We start from the raw sequence: 19176 nt of genomic DNA, 5'->3' as shown, positions 1-19176 counted from the left end.
CTGTTCTACTTGGGGATTTTTTTTCTGCCTTTGACAAGAAAACGACACTACATTATTGAATTTAATTATTGAATATCCTCTCTAAATTTAGCACAGGCACCTGAAGTACTAGTGATTTATATCTCTTTGAACTGAGACAAGTCATGTAATTGAGGAATCATGCCAAAATGAATCTGCTGTTGAAGCAGAAGAATTGAGTGTAACAAATACCCATATGCTGGAGAAGCCAAGTCCACTGTCTTCCATTCTCCATGTTAGACATAAATTTAGAAAGTCATAGAGAAAAACATGTCATCCGTGCATATCCAAAGTCTTGTTGAACTGTTTTGTATACTGTTTCAAATTCTTTAACATAGAGGCTGAGACAAGAGAAAGATTAGCATTATTTTTGTTTCTGACATCCTGACATCTCTCACAACACGGTGGGTCACCTGTGAGCTCCTGCTAAGGTCAGGGTCTCTGTTTGCTATCTGTTGTACAAACACAGAGTGAGTAACAGCATCTATTCTGACTAGTATACTGTGTAAATAAACAAGGCCAGTCAAAGATGCAGAATGAGAGCACAATTTTATGGCAAACTACCTGAGGCACGGACGAGTTACTTGCCCAAGGTCACATTGGAAGTCATCTGGAAGGAGAGGACAAGTGCAGCTTTCCACAGTACACATCCAGATCCTCTGGGGAGCACCCAGCGAAGACAAGTGTCCTGTTTTGCCACATCTGCAGTCTTGACTGTAATTTGGATTCTACATGTGGAAACTGTTTATCAAACATATCCTTTATAAGTACAATGAACAGTATATCTTCGGCTGTTTGTGTGTTCTTGGTTAGTTTGGGGGTTGGTATTTTTGTATTTTCATTCTGAGCTGCATGATGTGCAAGCAAAATCCTTGGTTTTGCTTTTAAAGCCTAGAGACCCTTAGCAATGTAAAAACAAGTTTTATTTCTGTTAGACAACAGTGATGAGTTTGCAGGTATTGGCAGACCTGAAGATCTCCTTACAGTCTTGGTGTTCGATGCCTTTCAGGTCAGTAGACAACTGCCCTTAGCATTGCTAAATCACCCTAATCTGAAGAGAGTGCACAGCACTTCACAAGTCATCCACCTCTTTCTGACATGTTTGACACCTTCTGAGTGAGGAGCAGTCTATATTCAGTTTCCTGGAATCAAACGAAAGAAAATATTAAGTAAGCTATTTTTTAGCAAAAACAGTCAAATATCATGCTGGCAACAACAGAAAAAAGGTATGAAACCAGAAAACCTGTAGTTCCGTTCTTATCAAGAAGGATCTTTCCCACCAGCTTATTTACCCAAGGTGATAAAAGGTGACTCCCTGCCAGAGGAAGTCCAGGGAATTGGCATATCTAGAGGGAGGGCGGGCAAGGGTAACCCAACATCATTCATCCAGAGTTGCTTCCAAACAAGCTCCCTTCACTCAAAATGGCATTTCACATTCCTATCTTCCTTCTCACTGGTTATGCTGTCTGGATGCTGGGACAGGCATTTCTGCTTCATGTCTTTATATTTGATTAGTGAATACATCTATTGCTGTGTGTACAGCTTTTATTTCTCCCTGGCCTTTCCTAGCACTATGATCTGATGGTAGAAGTCCCATTTGTACATTTAATAATTTCTTATAAACCCTGTAGGTTTCATTCATATACAAACTTCACATGAACATGTAATGGGAAATACCTGATGTTGAGTTTGGGTATCTGCTGTATGCGGGGTGCTTACCTTAAGAGGGAGGCTTCCTGTGGGGCCCTTTCCCATCACACTGGGAAGAAATTTTTTGTGGAAACATTTCTGTTCAGTGTGGAAGACTACTTCTGAAGCATACCTAAAGCATGCTGACTGCTAACTATATCCGTGAAGTTAACACCTTCCTCACCAAGCCTGAAGACCTGATGCCAAAAATCGGTCTGTTTATCAACAGTGCAGAGAAACTTGGACCAGTAATGGCATAGCCTGGTGATCTTTTCCAAAATGGCATCAATTAAAAGCCAACACTGCCATGTAGCCCCAAAGGACCTCAGTCTTCTGGGTAGTGAAGTGGATTGCTAGCACAATTGCTTTCTTTCCCTCTCTCCTCTTGCTGACATTTTCTTCAAAATTACCTGCTTTGTTCTGGATGCTCAGCAGGTGAGACTGAGTGCAATCCTTCTTGCTTGTGATATGTTATTAGCCAATATAATTGGCCACACAAAAGCAGAATCGATCACTGCTCTCCCTTTACCATGTGCCACTTAAAGAAAGAGGGTAAATGACCTGATTCCATCTGGTGTGGGTGTTGCTTACATTTTTATTGAGGTTCACTATGTAAGACAAATACAGATTTTTTAGACAGTAAATGCAAAAAATAGACAATTTCAAAATTGTTTTGCATTTCATCTTGGCTCTGTACAGGACTATATGATGTGTGAACATGTTCCTTTGGATCCAGGGTGAAGCCTTTGTACTAAGTTTTTGGAGTGTCTGACCCCATTTTGATGTTATATATACATAGATTTTCTTCACCCTCTTCATTTCACCATTACTGCTTTGTCTTGCTCAATCTTTTGTACTAATATATGCCAGGAAGCATTTTACTTAGTGATGTTACTATTATTAGTTTATAGAAACAGTAAGCATATCAGACACCTAGCAGGAGCCACCTCAGACCTAGAAAATATGCCAGGTTAAGGAAAGAAAGTCAAGTCTACGTGAATGATGCCCTCAGTGAGCAATGATCATATATGTAGTGTTTTGGCTGGCACATTTCATGAATATGTTCAGCCATACAGAAATACCTGTGTGTGCTGAATAACATATACCCATTGGTACAGGCACATCAGCTAACACTACCAAAGTGTACACTTCAAAGTGTTTTAAAATTCACAGTCAGGGAGATCTTACTGAAAACTAATTGTGCATTTCAGTCTGAGTTTAGTAAATAAAGTGTCAGTCCAGAAGAAATTTAGCAAAGGTGAGTGGATTTCCTGCTCTGGTCATAAATAGGTATGTATTCAATTAAGTATATATTAAACATACCAGTTTACCGGATAAATACTGAAATATCAATCCTTTTGGCTCCATAAAGATAATGGAGAAAGATATTGCCGTCTGTCTCAGTTGATTAGTTTGGACAAATGTGACAAATCAGAGAAAATATAGATGTCAGAAACATATGTACTATGTATGTTTGTAAGAATTGGTAGAATCTTTTTAGTCAGTCATCTTAATATGTACTTACTTAACAAACCATGCATTTTGCATCTCATGTGCCAGACTTCAGAATTGTGTTTAGACATGTAAAATACCTGTGCAAGCAGGATCTCTGTTATAGTTTGCCGTTGCAATCATTTTGTCATATTATATTTGGTAATAATTTCTAATAATATAAATAGTATATTTATATACTATTTATATATGTATAAATATATACATATATAAATATATGTATATATTTATACATATATAAATAGTATATTATTTATATATGTATATATAAATAATGCACATCAATATAAACACACAGACAGATCTAGGTAGATAAATATAATATACTATTTATATTATTAGAAATTATTACCAAATATAATATGACAAAATGATTGCAACGGCAAACTATAACAGAAATATCCAAGGCACATTATGAAATACAGCAAAAATGTAAATGAGACATTATAGGAAAATCATGAATGTTTCCTATTTCTGTCTTTGGAATATGAATCTTGCCTTGCTCTGGGTCTCTTTTTCCCAAAGGTTAGTGAAGTGCTAATTACAAAGTGTGAGAAGCAATCAATTTCCTTCAATGGTTTGAAGATTTTATTTTGAAACCATTTTTACTCTGAATCTCCTATCTTCTGTCTCCACAATTACCCTCTTCAGTATTATTCCTTCATGTTTTTTTGGAAACTGTCTTTTAAGATTAAGAAAGCTTCAGCAAAAGAAACTCATTCTGAAGTACTAAAGCAACAAAACATTTCTATCCAAAGAAGCACAAAACTGAATCAATTAATGGGCATGAAAAATATAGTAAAAATAGCCTAAAAATAAAAGTGTTTCAAATGAAACTTTCAGGGATTGAGCCCACTATTATTTGTTTAAGCAGTAGATTTTGTGACCAAAATAAGAGCAGAAACGGGCATACAAATCAAGCCATAAAGATGAATGAAGGAAATACGTATTTCTACAGACCATACATGAGACATTTTTAGCCAAAAATGAGTTTTCTAGCCTAGAAAAGATCTCCCTCAAAATTTTTAAGTTTAAAAAGTGATAACATTTTACAAGAACAATAAACCATTTCAAAGTTCGGGGAGGGCAAGGGACCGGGTGTTGGGTGGTGTCGTATAGTTTTTTGATTTTGTTTTGTTTTTAATAGGTCATGAGGGTAATAATTGGGGTAGTCTGGTCCCATGAAAGATGTTGACTATATGATACATCACCTGAGAATCAGAGAAGCGCTCTGTGGCACCCAGAGGGACAGGCTGAATTCTCCAGGGACAGCAAGGACACACTGTAAAAAGAAGGAAGAAACTGCAGGCCTTGAGTCTTAATCCTACTTAAAAGAGTGAACACCGTGATTGTGTTACCTACTGTTGCTAACAGTGGCTAATAGAGGCAGAAGATGTGATGATTCACATGTGATGTGGAAAATTATGAGTATGGGAGACGAAAATTAAAATTCCCCCAGCATACAAACAGTAACACAGCAATGAACATGCATGTATAGAGTAAATCATGCTATCCCAAAGTTAACCAAGAAAACTGTGGAAGTTACTGAAGATGTGTAACAAAACACTTCCAAGAAAAAAAAATTGAATTATTGAAGACATGTTTTAAAAGAAGGCAGGATAATACCAAAAAGCTTTTAATTATTTACACTTTATTGCACTGAGTCTATAAGAGATATGTCCTGCTTTGTCTCCTACCTGGGCTGTGTAGAGAGAGCAACTACAAAAATAACACCCCCAGCAATTTATCTCCCATCAAATGTATGGCTAAATAGATTTCCTTCCTCATTTACAAGTGACATTTCACACAGAAGTGACTTACTGAAAAGTTACCTCCTGGGAAAATAGGTTCATGATCACTGATCTGAGTCAGCATAGGCACAGTGGGCAGCTAAAAGGGTGTTATTCAGAAATACATCTTATTATTTAAAGCAAATGAGCTTCATGACCTCTGTGTCATTGTGAAGTATAGTACTGTTTCTCTGACTTTTGTACTATTCTGATAGCTAGTTTGGCATACTCCATTCTGTAGTATTGGGCTATGATCTATTTGACACAGTTAAAATGTTTCATTTTTTTCATGGATAGCTGTCCTGCTATCATGCTCTCCCCCTCATCCCCCACCAACCATGAGGTAAACCTTACATAACTGCAGCATGGCAGGGATGTTTGGCTTTGCACAGAGAATGGTAGCTCTCATTTGTATTAAGGAGATTACACCCACTTTAACCATCTGCTTTTACTGGTATATTTATGTGTATGTTTAGTTTAGACCAGAGAGTATATTTTATTCTTTATGAAGAAATTAGAACCAGGTGTGATATTTCAGTTCTTGCCTGGACTTTAAGCATGTCTCTTAGCTATTTGCTCCCAGTAAGGTGGATGATTGCCTGGGGGAAATCCTACTGAAAAGTCAGCACTTTCAGGTATTCTGCCTCCAGTCCTTTGCTCCCGACCAGGTCTCAGGGCCCAGCCCCTCCATTTCCTGACAGTATTTTGGGTATCATGTAGCTTCACTGCCCTGATGGAGGCAGAGTACACAGGGTGTGCTCCTTGGTACACCCTTCTCCAGGAACTCTAGATGGAAGTGCTGGTTCTTTCCTTGATGAAAAAAAATTGAAGTTTTTAGTTGAAAGACTAGTAACAAAAACATATTTGTAAAATAAATTTTAAATCACAATTGTAGCTAGAATTTAAAATGTGTTTAACAGTCTATTAAATAATCTTGGCAATCCATGGTGGGGCTGGATCTTATAGCTGTCTGAGACTACATATTGTTGCTCTTTTATGAGTTCATCAGCAAGCTGCTGCCTGGCCTGACAACATAATGCCTGTCAGAGGAGACAAAGGCTGTAATTATACACATAGATTAGTAAAGCCATGATTTCTGAGAGGTTACCTGTGTGGTATAGCATCCACAACTGATACATGAATTATGCCAAGGACAAACTGATTAGCAATGTATTTTGCACTAGCAAGTCGCATCTTCTAACCTTAAAATATTGTGAATTTAGTATGAACGTTTCACACAACTAATGTGCGGCTATATTGAATGATCTTTTCACAAAAGCAAAAATGTTGTAATTTCTTTCTTTTGTTTTTAAATTTACCCTACCAGAATTACAAAATCTAGAGTGCACTTGTCTATTTCTCTTGATCCATGAAAATCCCAGCCTAAAATTATTTTTAAAAGCCCTGGGATATTCTACTTTAATCATGCACTTCTTGCAAGCAAATCACTTTTACACATTTGTAAGTGTGGCTACAGAGAGGCAAGCACATGCTGCCATCCCATGTTTTTAATTTCCCACAGCAGGTAACAGTGTAAATTCCTGAGACCTGGCCATGACTTGTGGATATCCTTTCCACATTGCTGCCCTATTTTCTTTTCTTTCATTTTTTTTTCTTTCAGTGTCCTTTCCTTAGGAACAAATGCACTTATTCAATAAGCACTGAATTTAGGGAACTTGTTGTAGCCTCTTCAAAGGTGTTGGAGCCCTGATGTATAGAAGCATTGATAAGCCCAAATTCATTCTCAATGACAAAGGTAAATTCATCTTCTAGAAAGGAAATTGCAATCTAAATTTAACTGAAGTCAACAGGAAAAATCATCTCAACAGACTGTTTAAGTGTTGCAAAATCATTTTCTGTACTATGTGGAATCTTACTAACATATCTGGGGGAAAGAAAACCACTGATATGAGATTCTGACCATGAAACATTCACAAAATTACATTTAATTCAATAACACATGAAGGCAAGTGTTTCAAGTGAAAATGGCTTGCTTTCTTTCTGCCCTGGAAACATTTCTGGTAGACTTAAAACTCAATGTGTGCATGTGTCCAGCAAAAGTTTCCATATGTGTGCATGCACACGCTGCACACACTCACACATACCTGCCCAAAGGAGGACTTGACAGGTTTTCATTTCTGACAGGCAACATCAAACAGGATACAGAGCAGTTGTGACATGCTCACATCTGGCATGCAGGTCCAGGAAGCTGACATGATATTCACATTCTGCTGGAATGGGGAATTAACAGATTTTTTTTTTTTTTTTTACTGTCTTGAGGAACAGATTTTTATGGAAGGTTTTTCTCCACTGGGACCATGTGTGCAGTCTGTAACACCTAGCTTGAATTCATGCCTGAAAACTACTATCAAGGGTTTGTATCTTGCTGCTGGTGCTCAAGTTTTCCATAAACACAAGTATTGTGATTACCTTTCATTTGACCAGCACCTCTACTTCAGTCAGGGTTGCTACTTCTGCCAAGCAAACATGAAGGTTAATGAGCAATGTACAGGAATTGCACAATTGTTTTAGAAATCTTCATAAGCTTTTGTTGAAGATAAAGAAGCACCATGATGTGCAATATTAGTTGGAAAGGTGCTGAGATTTCACAAAGTTGTAAGCGTGTCCAATGCATGCAATAGCCTAGTTCTGCATTTGAGAACAGCCTCCTACACCTTCAGCAGCCCTCTAACTATGCATTTCAAACAGTACTTTCCAAGATCCCTCTATTTTTCTCCAAAGCTCCCAGTTTTTGGAACTGAAGTAATTAATCAGTTAGGGATCAGTCACTAGAAAAATTTTATCAATACGTTCTCATCCCAAATTTTCAAAACCAACCAAAGATAATAACTTTGCTTCAGCTGTAGCTCTTGGAATTCCCATGCCCATGAAATATGGACTCCCCTGAGTACTACCTAGCTAAAGAATTTTGGTTTTTAGAAGTCATGTCAAGACATGTCCCATTCTGATTTAAAAATACAAGAGAACGATGGCTGTGAATGGTTTTATCTATGTTCCTAACAAGTTTTAGAAAACTCCCAATCACTTCTGCAAAAAAAACTTTTCGTGCTTTTCCTGTGTCTGATGAACTTTAGGAAGAAAGTAACAGCAGCGAAAACATTCCTGTCAGCAAGTACGGCTTGTATGAAAATAACTCATAATTGTGCTAAATAAATTCCAGTCTCTCAGATTTTTCCTACCGTCCTCTACAGTGCGCGTTACATAATGAAGGCACATCACATACTAGATATCACAGCCATAGCACTATGGGGAGGTATGAACACTGTTTATAAAGCTGTGGGTGAGGGTGCACTCAGGGTGCTGTGAAAGGAGAACAAGAGGTACCTCTGAGGGTCTAGATGAGACTTCAAGTCCTAAGGCACATGGAAAGATGGAAGGAGATGAGTCTGCAAAGAGGAGTCAGCAGTACAGTCTAAGAATTGGCTGCAGTGTGCAAAGGGTGACTGCCAAGGCCATACAGCAACCAGTGAGGTGAGGCTCAGTGTTGCAGCTTGCAAACTCAGGATGGGCATCCTTCTCCTAGGAGAGGATGTAGCACTTCACAGAGGGGTCTCCAACCTTACAGTCTTTAAAGGCTTGGCTAGGCAAAGCCCCACCAACCTGTCAGAGATACGGAGAAAGTCCTGCCTCAGGCTGTGTATCAGAGGAAAGATCTCCAGGGTGCCATCCTATCCAACACTTCTGCGATTCTCTGTATGAACATATGAGCCACTATGCCACTTTAGACCTTACATGTACAAGGTATTTCACTTTCTTACTTAAAAATTAAATTTACTTATTTTCTACTTAAATTCACAAACGTTTTCTACCATCCTCAGTGCAGGAGGTGCACAGCAAAGCTGTCATAGTTGTGGAGCTGGATTTTAACACTCTGAATGCACCTGAAGACAAATCATGGTACGGCATAGGTGTAATTTTCCTTCAGAGCAGTGACATATCTGCAGCTAGATGTCTCAGTGGCCAAATTCAGTCTGAGAGTTCACCAGACTGTGACACAAGTTTCTGAAGCAGGAATGAATCTTGTGCTGTGCACTAGGGAAGAAGACAGTAAGGAAAAAGGACCTTATGAAATAGTGGAGAAGTGTGTCTCTAACTTCTCACAGATCGGTTTACACAAGATTTCTGAGATACAGAAATTAATCTACAGGGAAAGTGATGAAGCAAGATCACACCAAGCCGCAGGTGGAAATATGATAAATATGAGCACAGAGAGAGGATCTACATGTCTATTTATATCTGTCTGTTTATCGATCAATCATCTCACCTTTCAGAGCAACCTCAAAATTACAGACCATCTAATGCCTGCACCTCGACTGCTAAAAATCACTCTTACTTCTGTCAATCAGCTTTTGCAGCTCCCACCAGCATGAACCCCTTTAATATAAACAAACCATGGTGGTTATCCACATGTGAATCTCTAAATCTGCTGGCTCGCTAATTTACTTATGTAATTTTTATGGGTTTTCTTTCCATGGAAGAGTCCTCTGTGAAAACTTGTTAGCTAAGTTTACAGTGTAGAGAGAGGGAAAATGGGAATAATCACCAGTGGGCAGTATTTCAGTTTCTGCAGTTAAAGAGGATTAATTAAATTACATTAAATATATGGCATACCAGATAGCAGTCAGAGACAGTGACAGGAACAAAATGATGGGAGATGGTCTCTCATTAGCAAAGCAGTGATAAGAGAGAGGAGAAGAAGCTAGTGGCAAAGAGATAGGAAGTAAAAAGCACCCCTTCAGAGAAGTGTTTGGGTCTAACTTTCCTTTAAGATTGTCACTGTACAGCCTCCTAAAGTTTTTATTATCAGTTAAGAACCTCTAATCTTCTTTAGATTCTCTTTTTGATAATGCTTTTCAGTTACCTCCCAAACTGATGCTGTTGTTTGTTGCCCTCCTTGTTTTCTAGAGTTTTTAGCTTTTATCTTCTTTATCATACTCTTTTTTAAGATAATTTTAAATAAACACAAAGTTTTCAAACTAAATCTGGGTTACCTAGTGCCTTTTATCCTTTCTAGTAGGAATAAATTAAAATCCAATACATTTTCTCTAGGACTTCATCGAGAAGTAGCAGGTACCTTGCAAGGGAAGGTAACAATACCCCATCATGACTAATATCTATACATTTTTCATATATAACACATGTGTGTTTTTCAACTCCACATGCATTTAAACATGTAACATGTCATCACAAATGTCATGTTTCAAAGGAAATTCCTGAAGAAAGAAAGAATTCCTTTTCCCCATGCTTTATCTCTGTAAAAAGATGTTCTCTTGTCTTTGTTCTCCTTATTATTAGCTCTGAAAGAAAGAAAATTCTAGACTGATGGTTAGACTTCACACCTTTCTCAGAAAAGTCATCCTATTGCCTTTCACAGATTGATACATGTGTGTTCACAGCATCAGGCTTTTTCTACAAAATTTACTGCAATTTGTTCCTAAGTAAAAGCAACCAGATGTGACACAAGGACACCTTAGCTTTAACCTTGTTTTTACCCAAAGTTATTCTCTACCCACTACATAATTTTCTCTTTGGCTTTTGGTTACACTTCTTATGTATCTCTGCCTTCATGGCAGGAGTCTGCACAGCAGTTACAGGGGTGTCATTGCAATGAGACACCTGCTTTTTCTGCATAGTCTGTGCTCTTAAGATGGAATTTCAATATGTGCAAAAAACCACCGTCTTGGCTGAAGAGTATGGACTAAACTCCCTTGCTTTGCAAGTGGATGGCTATTTTCGCTCTGGCTGCTGTCACTAAAAGGGTCCAGCAAATGTGTCTCTAAAAATACAGAGATTATTTTTCACCTATAAATAGATGCATTGAGAAATGAATACAAACCTTAGAGAGATTCTAACCATCACAGGCACATGTAATGGCTTGCCTGTGGTAGTTGTAAGCCACCTTGCTCTTAGAGCAAGCAGTAAGAATGTGCAGCTGGATGATGGATAACCACTGATGAGTCGCATGCTCGGCTCTTTTGCCCATATCGTTTGTCTGTGTATCTGGCCTGAGTCTTTTGAGCAAAATAGAGCTACAAGCTTCAGTCAAAGACAGAATATCAGCCAAGTCAGTGAAATGGTGAGGGCCAACTCCGCCAGGCCAAGAAGGTTCAGGCCCATAGTATACTCAGCCTTTAAAAACCTACATGAAAGTCTGGAACAAGCACAAGGCCAATGCTTGTCCTCTGGTCCATGGCACCTCCTTTACAGAAAAGATCAAATAAATCAACCAGTCACAACCTGAACTGTATTTTCATCTCTTGCTGGGGTTTAGAGATACGCAAAAATTTTTCAAAGCATATATGTCCAAGGTAATAGGCAGTGTTTTCTCTTGAGCAAGACACAGACTCTAAATGGCAGATTAGTATTTGAAAATTTCCTTTTTATTTCTCAAACAACAACAAAACTGCCTAGGAACTAAAAATGCTGCTCATTACAGGAACTGAAATAACTAAAATTTTAAAAATACCCATGCTTGCTATTTTTACACAAAAATGCAGATATGCCAGGAACTCTTAAAAGTGCATGAAGGATTTTGCTAAAATTTGTTGATTTATGTGGAAAGAAATGAAATGGTAAAGCCTTACAAATGCCTCAGATCAATACTGAGCACCACAAAGGAAGGTGGGGTTAGAAAAAAACAGAAGCTGCTGAGTCTTCTCTCTGTTGCTAAAGTGCTAGCTCATGTGTTTCTATTAACATCAGTAGTATTTTTAGAAATGTTCCATGTTACTCTTTTCACTTACCCTTTCAAACATATTTGTTTTCTCTTGACCTATTGGCTGAACAGTAGTTACTGTTTTCACCTTTTACAGAAAAAAAATACTGACTTGTGGAGATACTGCAGCTTTCCTGTTGATGTCTCCTCTCTGTAAACTTAGGGCAGCTTATCATTAAAACAGTGTCTGCTGTCCTTTTTTCTGATTCTCACTGTTTTGTAGTCCTTAACTTTTATTAGGCCAATTAATTTTCAGCATCTTGTCTGGTGCAGTGTGCTCAGAGAGGATGTTTTTTGCTTATAAATATTTTAATTAAAGGTTAACTCAAATATCAGGATTTAAAAATCTCTAGAACTCAATTTACAATATGTCTGACCTGACTAATCATGCTATGGGCTAATTAACAACATGACAGGCACAGTGCTAGTTGGGGGAATGACGGAAGAGGCAGAAGCTGTGTCCTGTGTAGGGAACCCAGTTTGTTCAGTGATGCTGGGAGAAGCACAGTTTTGCTTGGGATAGAAATAAATGCTGTGAAAGATCAGGTGCAATGAACTTCATAGTTTAGTGTAGTGTCTGTGAAAGTTTCCTTCCTGAACAAGCTTTTGGGATTTTCTTTTAGCAAAGCCTCCCCTTCTTTATGGACATATTCTGGATTGATAAAAATCTGAACTTTTTATAGGGAAGTGGCAGTTTAGTTCCTTAGTTTCTGGACTGAAGACACTATTGCTATATCCACTTGGAAGGGAGATGGTGGTTTTGGATTAGGTCTTTGAAAACATAAAAAGCCAGACGCAGTCCAGAAAATGTAAATTAGCATGGTATTAAAAATAGAGTTACTAGGAAGGAGGTTAGGACATATCTGCTTATGCTGTGTAATGCATATCTGTGATGCTGTGTAATTCCTGATGTCTCCACATGCTGGTTATTCTGCCAAATTCTGTTTCCATGTGTCAACGTGGATATGGCAGAAATTAGAGAAGCCAAATCAGAGGCAGGGGATGACCAGAGGAAGGGCAGCCACTGCCCAAGGAATGAGAAGGTTTCACCTTGGAGACGAGCTGGCAGGGTGTTGTTGAGAGGGCTCTGTAGACACTGAAAGACACCGGTATGTGGGCAGAGGAAAAAGAGCTCTATGTCTTTTTAATCACATGCTGTGCCACAGGAATGTGGATCTTCATGTGACCTGCAGCTGAGTGTGGAAGCTCCTGGGTACAAGTAGTAGCAGCAGATAGGTGCTACATTCCCACAGTAATGTAAAAGGCACTGAGCTTCTCTAAATAAAAGTCACTGGAAGCTGCTAATGACAAACCCAGCTGCCTTGACTGACAACACCCTGTGCTGCCACTTCCTCCCAGGACAGCTTTCAGGGACAGATTCTCAACACACTCACTCTGCCCTGCCCTGAGCACTGGATTTTGATATTTGCCAATGATGGGACACAAGATGAGATGAAGATCTGGTCTAGCCTGGTACAGCACTTGCTATGCAATAATTTATTAAAATTCTTTACCTGCTTTGCTTTGGTGTTTCTCAGGGGAAAATGTGTTTTCCAGAGAGAAAGGTTTTGTTTCAAAAACAAGGTTGTTTCAAAGGACAAAAATAAATCGTAGCTGAAACCTCAGTGAAATGTTTAGAATTTATTCTTAGCATATTTTTTCCCCATCATCAGGGAGTTGCTTTGTAAGTTGAGTGGGGCAGTCATTGGGAGAGCCTCCTTGCCTGCTTAGTCAGGCAGTGGGGGGTTTCTGAATTCCCAAACACTTGTGTTGTAAAAGACCTATTAAATACTGTTCTAACACTTCTTAGTAAGAAAGGCTTCTCCACAAAGGACTGCTGTTTTTTCAATGAGAAATGGAAACCAACCATTCTCCCTTTAAAGAGTATTTTCAACCTTTTATTCTGCATGTACATACATTTTTTCTACATACAGAGTAGTAACTAGACTGCTACCAGCTGAACTGCCCCTCAGACACGCAAATATAAAACACAGCCAATATTATACCAACAGCTGTGTAAAACATAGAATAGAAGGTCTGTACTTTTCTTTAAAAATTGAATTTATAGGATAGTCAGTCAAGAATTTTTCATTGATTGTAGAAGGGAAAAGAAATCTGGCAAGATAGAAAATCCTGTATTCCCCATGGAATCAAAGCAGTTTTTTGAATTCAGAATACACAGAGAAGGTAAGGCTCTTAACTCCTGTTACCCTGCAGTGAAGGCAGTTTACTATAAAGAATATTAGTAAAACTATCAAAGATGAAGTGTCATAGAATTATATCAGGCTACTTTTGTGGCAATGGGCACAGCTCAGGATCTGACATGAAGTGCAGTCAGGGAAGTTGCTGAAATCAGCTGTAGATACTCAAAACCTGTAACTTCCTAGATTTATCTAAAACTACTTTCAAATTGATAAGAGAAGAGACAAGAGATGGCATCGGATACTCATATCCTCATCAACCTATTTTCTACAGGCTTGGTTCAAGGAGGCTGCTATTTTCCTTTTGAAAAATTCCTAAGGGAAGGTGAGAATGGTAAACAGCACCTGCTTCAGTACAGGGACAGACAAGGAGTATTGTACTCCCTGTGGACTATTGCCTGCAATTAAAAGCTTCTGTGGCTGTTGAAGGGGAACTAAAATGGCTCTGTAGCCTCCCTCCTGTCATATGACTATACAGAGTACCCTGCTTACACAGATTCTAAGAAACAGGACCACACATGTTTTAACGGCTGAAGGATACTGCAAAAGGCTTTTAACTGCAGGTACACAAACTGTTGTGGCTCTTGTTTCTTATTCATGTGAGATAGGCTGTGGTGGGAGTGCATCCTCTGCTGACAGCAGCAAATGTTACTTGAGCAGGCACAGAGCTGACCTAGGAGTCCAAATCTTCTGGGATTTGCTGCAGTCAGGGGGACTGTGGATAAGGCTTCTGCAAATGCCATCAGGTTTGAATGCACAGATCAATGATGAAAATCTTGTTGGTGCATGACAAAATTCACTGCTACTGTGAGGGCAGGTGGCCAGCTGTCCACAGAAGCATGAGACCATAGTCTTGTCACTGAGATTTATGGTCTTAACATTATGTATTTCTGAACCAAAAATAGATGGCTGCCAATTGCAAAGGGAAGTGAAAGGCCATCCTTCCTAATAGAAGCAGAATTTTCTTCTGGTAACATTTTTGCAAGAACTAATGATGTTTTTCTAGATAAGTTTCTGGTGAAGTTACCTGCTCTTTGGGAGCCATGCAGAACATTTTGTTACTCTTCTTAATGTCTGAGTATTGATGGTGTTTTATGTTTGCATGCATGTAGTCTTTGTTTCAAAGAGCTGATGGGTTTATATGTGAAGAGTGCAAATATTTAGACTTCCTAATGAAGAAGGACACTCAGCTATAACATTTCCCAGATATGTTGAGTGACTAGGTCTGTAGTCCTGCTAACTGCTAGTCTTCTGGCTACCCACAATACCTGTTTTTCTTTTATTGTAAATCCCTGTTTCCCTTTTGGTGCCTTGTTGAACCTTATCTCTTTTTTGCTAACACAGCACTTGCTTTGAAATTGTTTTTCTCCCCTAAGCTTTTTATTTTTTACAGCACTGGATGATTTCTAGTTTATTCTCCCTGGCAATGACTGCACTTTACTTTTTATATATTTCCAAAACATTTTTATGTTAGGTTTTTGGAAGCTCCATACTATATTTTCACCTTTGCCAGAGGCCCCTGTTGGAAAGTATCTGTTTGGAGGCTCCAGCTCCTCGAAGGAATGTGGCTTTTTCCAACAGGTATCTACCTGCTCCTGGCGGCCACACAACAGGGACAAACTGTGCTTAAGGATTTGTATACTGGACACTATCATACTGCACTTTGCTCATTGCTAAGAGGTGTGGGGGAAGGAGGAGAACTGGGAAGATAGTGATAATGAGCAGGAGGAGGCCTGATGAAGGAGAGCTGACAGGTGATAATGACTGGTATCACTAGAGTATGAATGAGGGAGGAGGAAGGAAATGAGGGAGCATCTGGAGCTGGTCTGACGCTTTTGCAGCAGCTGGGTGTCTGGAGCCATGCTAGTGTTTGTTGCCTGTAAACAAAGAGGCCCCAAGGGACCTCAGCAGACATTGCTGGTCTTGAGGGCAGGTGGTCTCAGGGGAGAAGGAAAGTGGCTGAGCTCTGCAATGCCCTTGGCCCAAGGTCCCAGCAGGGAGGGTTCTCTTTCCTAGACTTCTCACTGTCTTCTGATCTTTCCTTAGGCTTGCTGGTTTGATCTTTCTCCTGGTGGTATTTCTGTTAAGCTTCTGTGCTTGTTTCTGGCAGGTCAAGGTTTTGCCTCTTGTGGTGCACAGAGGCTAGCAGCCTGCTCCAGCGACCCAGCTCTCTTCAGGCTGATTCCTGGCTCCCACAGTCCTGTGGGAGCACTGTGCTGTGCCCAGCCCCTCTCTCAGCCTTCCCCAGCCGCCCACTCTGGTCTCTCTAAGAGGTGTTTTACATGGACCTGGAAGTCAGATCCGCAGCTGCTGCTGTCATGATTTTTAAGTAGGGCATAGAAATTAGCTGAGTTATTCCTACCTTAAGAGCTTAACTCCTGACATATCTTCAAAGGAAAAAAAGGGAGTTTTGATAAAACACTGAAGTGACAACATTGGCCTAGAAAATTGCTCTATTGGTTACTGTTTTTTAAACAGGAGGGTTTTTTTACTGTGAATTCAGCTAGCTTCTGCTTCGAGCCATTTGATCTTGTTAAGTCCCTGCTTGCTGAAGAGCTCCTTGCTCATAGTAATTACCTGCTCATGCAGCAATTCCTGGACAGGGAGCAAGTCACCTCTTAACCTTTACTTGGCTAAATTGACTAGACAGTGCTCCTTCAGTAAATAGCTTCTCTTGGATTCCCCCTTGTCATTCCCCTTGTTTTCCTCTGAACTCTCTTCAGCCCTGCAATGTGTCCATCACAGTGGTTCCCAGCAGAGGTGTCGGATTCCATAGTTTCTGAACAAACACCACATACAGCTTTAGAATAACACATCCCTACTTCCTCTGATAGATCTGTGCTTATTGCTTGTTTTGTTTGGTTTGCTGGAAGGGCAGGGTCAGTGGGTTAACCTGCTTGACTCTGAATAATTTTAAATCTCATGCTTCCTAACTATTCCTGTATTTGTGTGTCCTATAGCCTTCAATCTGAGACGTTATCTATAGATATAATGCAATATGTTAGTATGAAATTGTCTTACTACTGGAATACAGATCTGACAGTAGTCATAACCTCATCTATTCACCAGTCCACCCATTCTGCTTCTACTTCCAACTTTTCCAGCTGTATGTTTGTCATCAGCTAAATGAAAATACATCAAATAACATTGGACTGTGAACAGACACATCTGGCCCATCGGAAATGCCTCCATTTATCATCTTTCTTTGTAACTTCAAGGTCTAACAGCAGGCAGACCTCTGAATATGAATCTGCCAAGCTGATACACAAAGGTATGTATGGACCAAGTTTATATTCATGGATAGGGATTATCCAGTACCTCATTCAAAACTGGCCTGAAAACTCTGCTGAAGTAATGCTTGGTAGAGATCCAGGATCTGCATATTTCTTAATTCATTCCAGTCTTCAGGCCATGGCCAGTTGGCTATGGTTGATTAACAGTAATTTTCCAGTAGTTAAACAATGAAGTATTCATTATAAGAGCTGTGGTGTCTCTGAGGAAGGTATGAAGACAGAAATGCTAGCTTCCTAGGCTTGCCTTTCTGTGCAAGGCAGACACGGTTTAGGCCAGCTGGTCAGATGCCCGACTGATCTGAGTTCCTTGCCCAGCTCCTGGGATTGCTTGTACTGAGATATCTGAGAACACCATTGGTGCTTAGTTCTGTCCCTTCTGTCCTCCAGCTCGACTGTATGGGCATGAAGGACCCAACCTGGCCCCAGGAATGTTTCTCCTTCTGCCTGCCACTTTCTGCGCTGTGCACAGAGGGAGCAGAGGGCAATCTACAGCTTTGGGTGAAAGTAAAGGTTTGGTAGCTCTTGCAGAATGAAGCAGGTAAAAACTGGCTTTGACACAAGAAGGACAGCTGGGAAACTGGAGAGTTTGAGGACGAAGAGGGGCTAGAAAAGATAAACAAGTAGCAATACACATGGTGACAGTACTGTTTGAGGATCAGCAAGGATGCCTGAGCCTGTGCGGCAGGCCAGCAGGACATGAAGCTGAGGGAGCAGGCTGGATTTGTGGAACAGGTTGTTTTGAGCTGCAAGCTGTGTTGAAGGAGTGGAAAACATCCAGACAATCTCATTAAATAATCCTGTACTTCTGAATACTTCTTTATTCATGCAAAAAACACTTGACAAAAAAAAAGGGGTAAAAGAGGGAGCTTTTCACTCTGAGAAAAGAGGGAGCCCAGACAGCATATCAGAAACTTCTGACAAAAGTCCTCTATTCTTTTCAGTGAAAAGAAGTAAAAGAAAAAAACAGATCTGGGAGCTGAGAGGTGAAAATTTGAACAAAAGCAAAGTTCAGTGGGTTTGTGCCACTGAATGATTTATATCTTCTCAGCTCTGTCATGGTGAAGATATTAAAATAGAAATAGGTCTCCATGGATTACAGGGAAATGATCACTGGAAGGTTACATGCACTGTGTTTTTCTTAATGAATTTACTGAGCACTTCACTCGCTCAAGAAATTTTGCACGTATAGGTACTTTTTATGACGTTTTATCTTTTATGTGATAGCTCTATTACCTACAAAATCAATGCAAACAGCTAGTGCTTTTTTTTCTGTAGACACTGACTTTTGAATTACCAAAACTGGCCATCAAACTGGGACATGCTGGACTTTTATGCATGTGATCTCTGCTTCTCCTTCCCAATGGGCTGTGGATTGACAGCTATTTTTGTACTCAGTTTCACTATACCTATGGTTATGTATATTTTGGATAATCTGTGCTTATAAAAAGAAACATAAATAAAATATGTTTTGTTGATGAGAAATATTCTTATAAAGTTTTAAGCATGCAAGCCAGAGCGATATGTTGAAACCACCACTGACAAGAGGGAGGAGGACCTCATTTGCAAACGAATAAACACAGCTCTCTGGAGATGGGTTGTTCCCCAGGGTGATCCAGGAAACTCCCAAGTGATCGATAAATATCTAAGACTGAGATAGCTGAAGCCATCGGAAAGATACATCTCAATGCCAAGTTCTGGTAAGTCAGTCATGGACATACATCGCTCTCCAGACATGGTTGTGTTCATCTCAATGTGGAGAAAAAAAACTCCATGAATATGTGGGACTCTGAAAAGAAGAAAACTTGATCACACAAAACCCGGTCTCAGGCAGAATAGACAGTATAAGAACTGCTCGGACAAACAGTTGGTGTGAGCATAGGAGACCCTGTGCTGTAGCGGTCGGACCGGTGTCTCACCCAGCACCAATCCTGGGCTTG

General features: G+C 39.6%; 1 long non-coding RNA gene across 1 annotated transcript in view; it reads right to left on the bottom strand.

Moving 5' to 3' along the window:
- LOC121468100 (uncharacterized) overlaps window positions 1-19176 on the bottom strand; it is a 42386-nt gene that overhangs the window by 14480 nt on the left and 8730 nt on the right. The window contains exons 2-3 of the long non-coding RNA XR_005978065.2: window positions 4431-4501; window positions 583-1160 (exon numbers count right to left, since the gene is read on the bottom strand). This is a non-coding gene — a long non-coding RNA (uncharacterized lncRNA). The remainder of the gene's footprint in view (window positions 1-582; window positions 1161-4430; window positions 4502-19176) is intronic.

Source organism: Taeniopygia guttata, chromosome Z, assembly GCF_048771995.1.
Source record: "Taeniopygia guttata chromosome Z, bTaeGut7.mat, whole genome shotgun sequence".
In the NCBI taxonomy this organism is placed as follows: Eukaryota; Metazoa; Chordata; class Aves; order Passeriformes; family Estrildidae; genus Taeniopygia; species Taeniopygia guttata.
The sequence above is the reverse complement of the archived record's forward strand: the minus strand, read 5'-3'. Positions and strand labels throughout refer to the sequence as shown.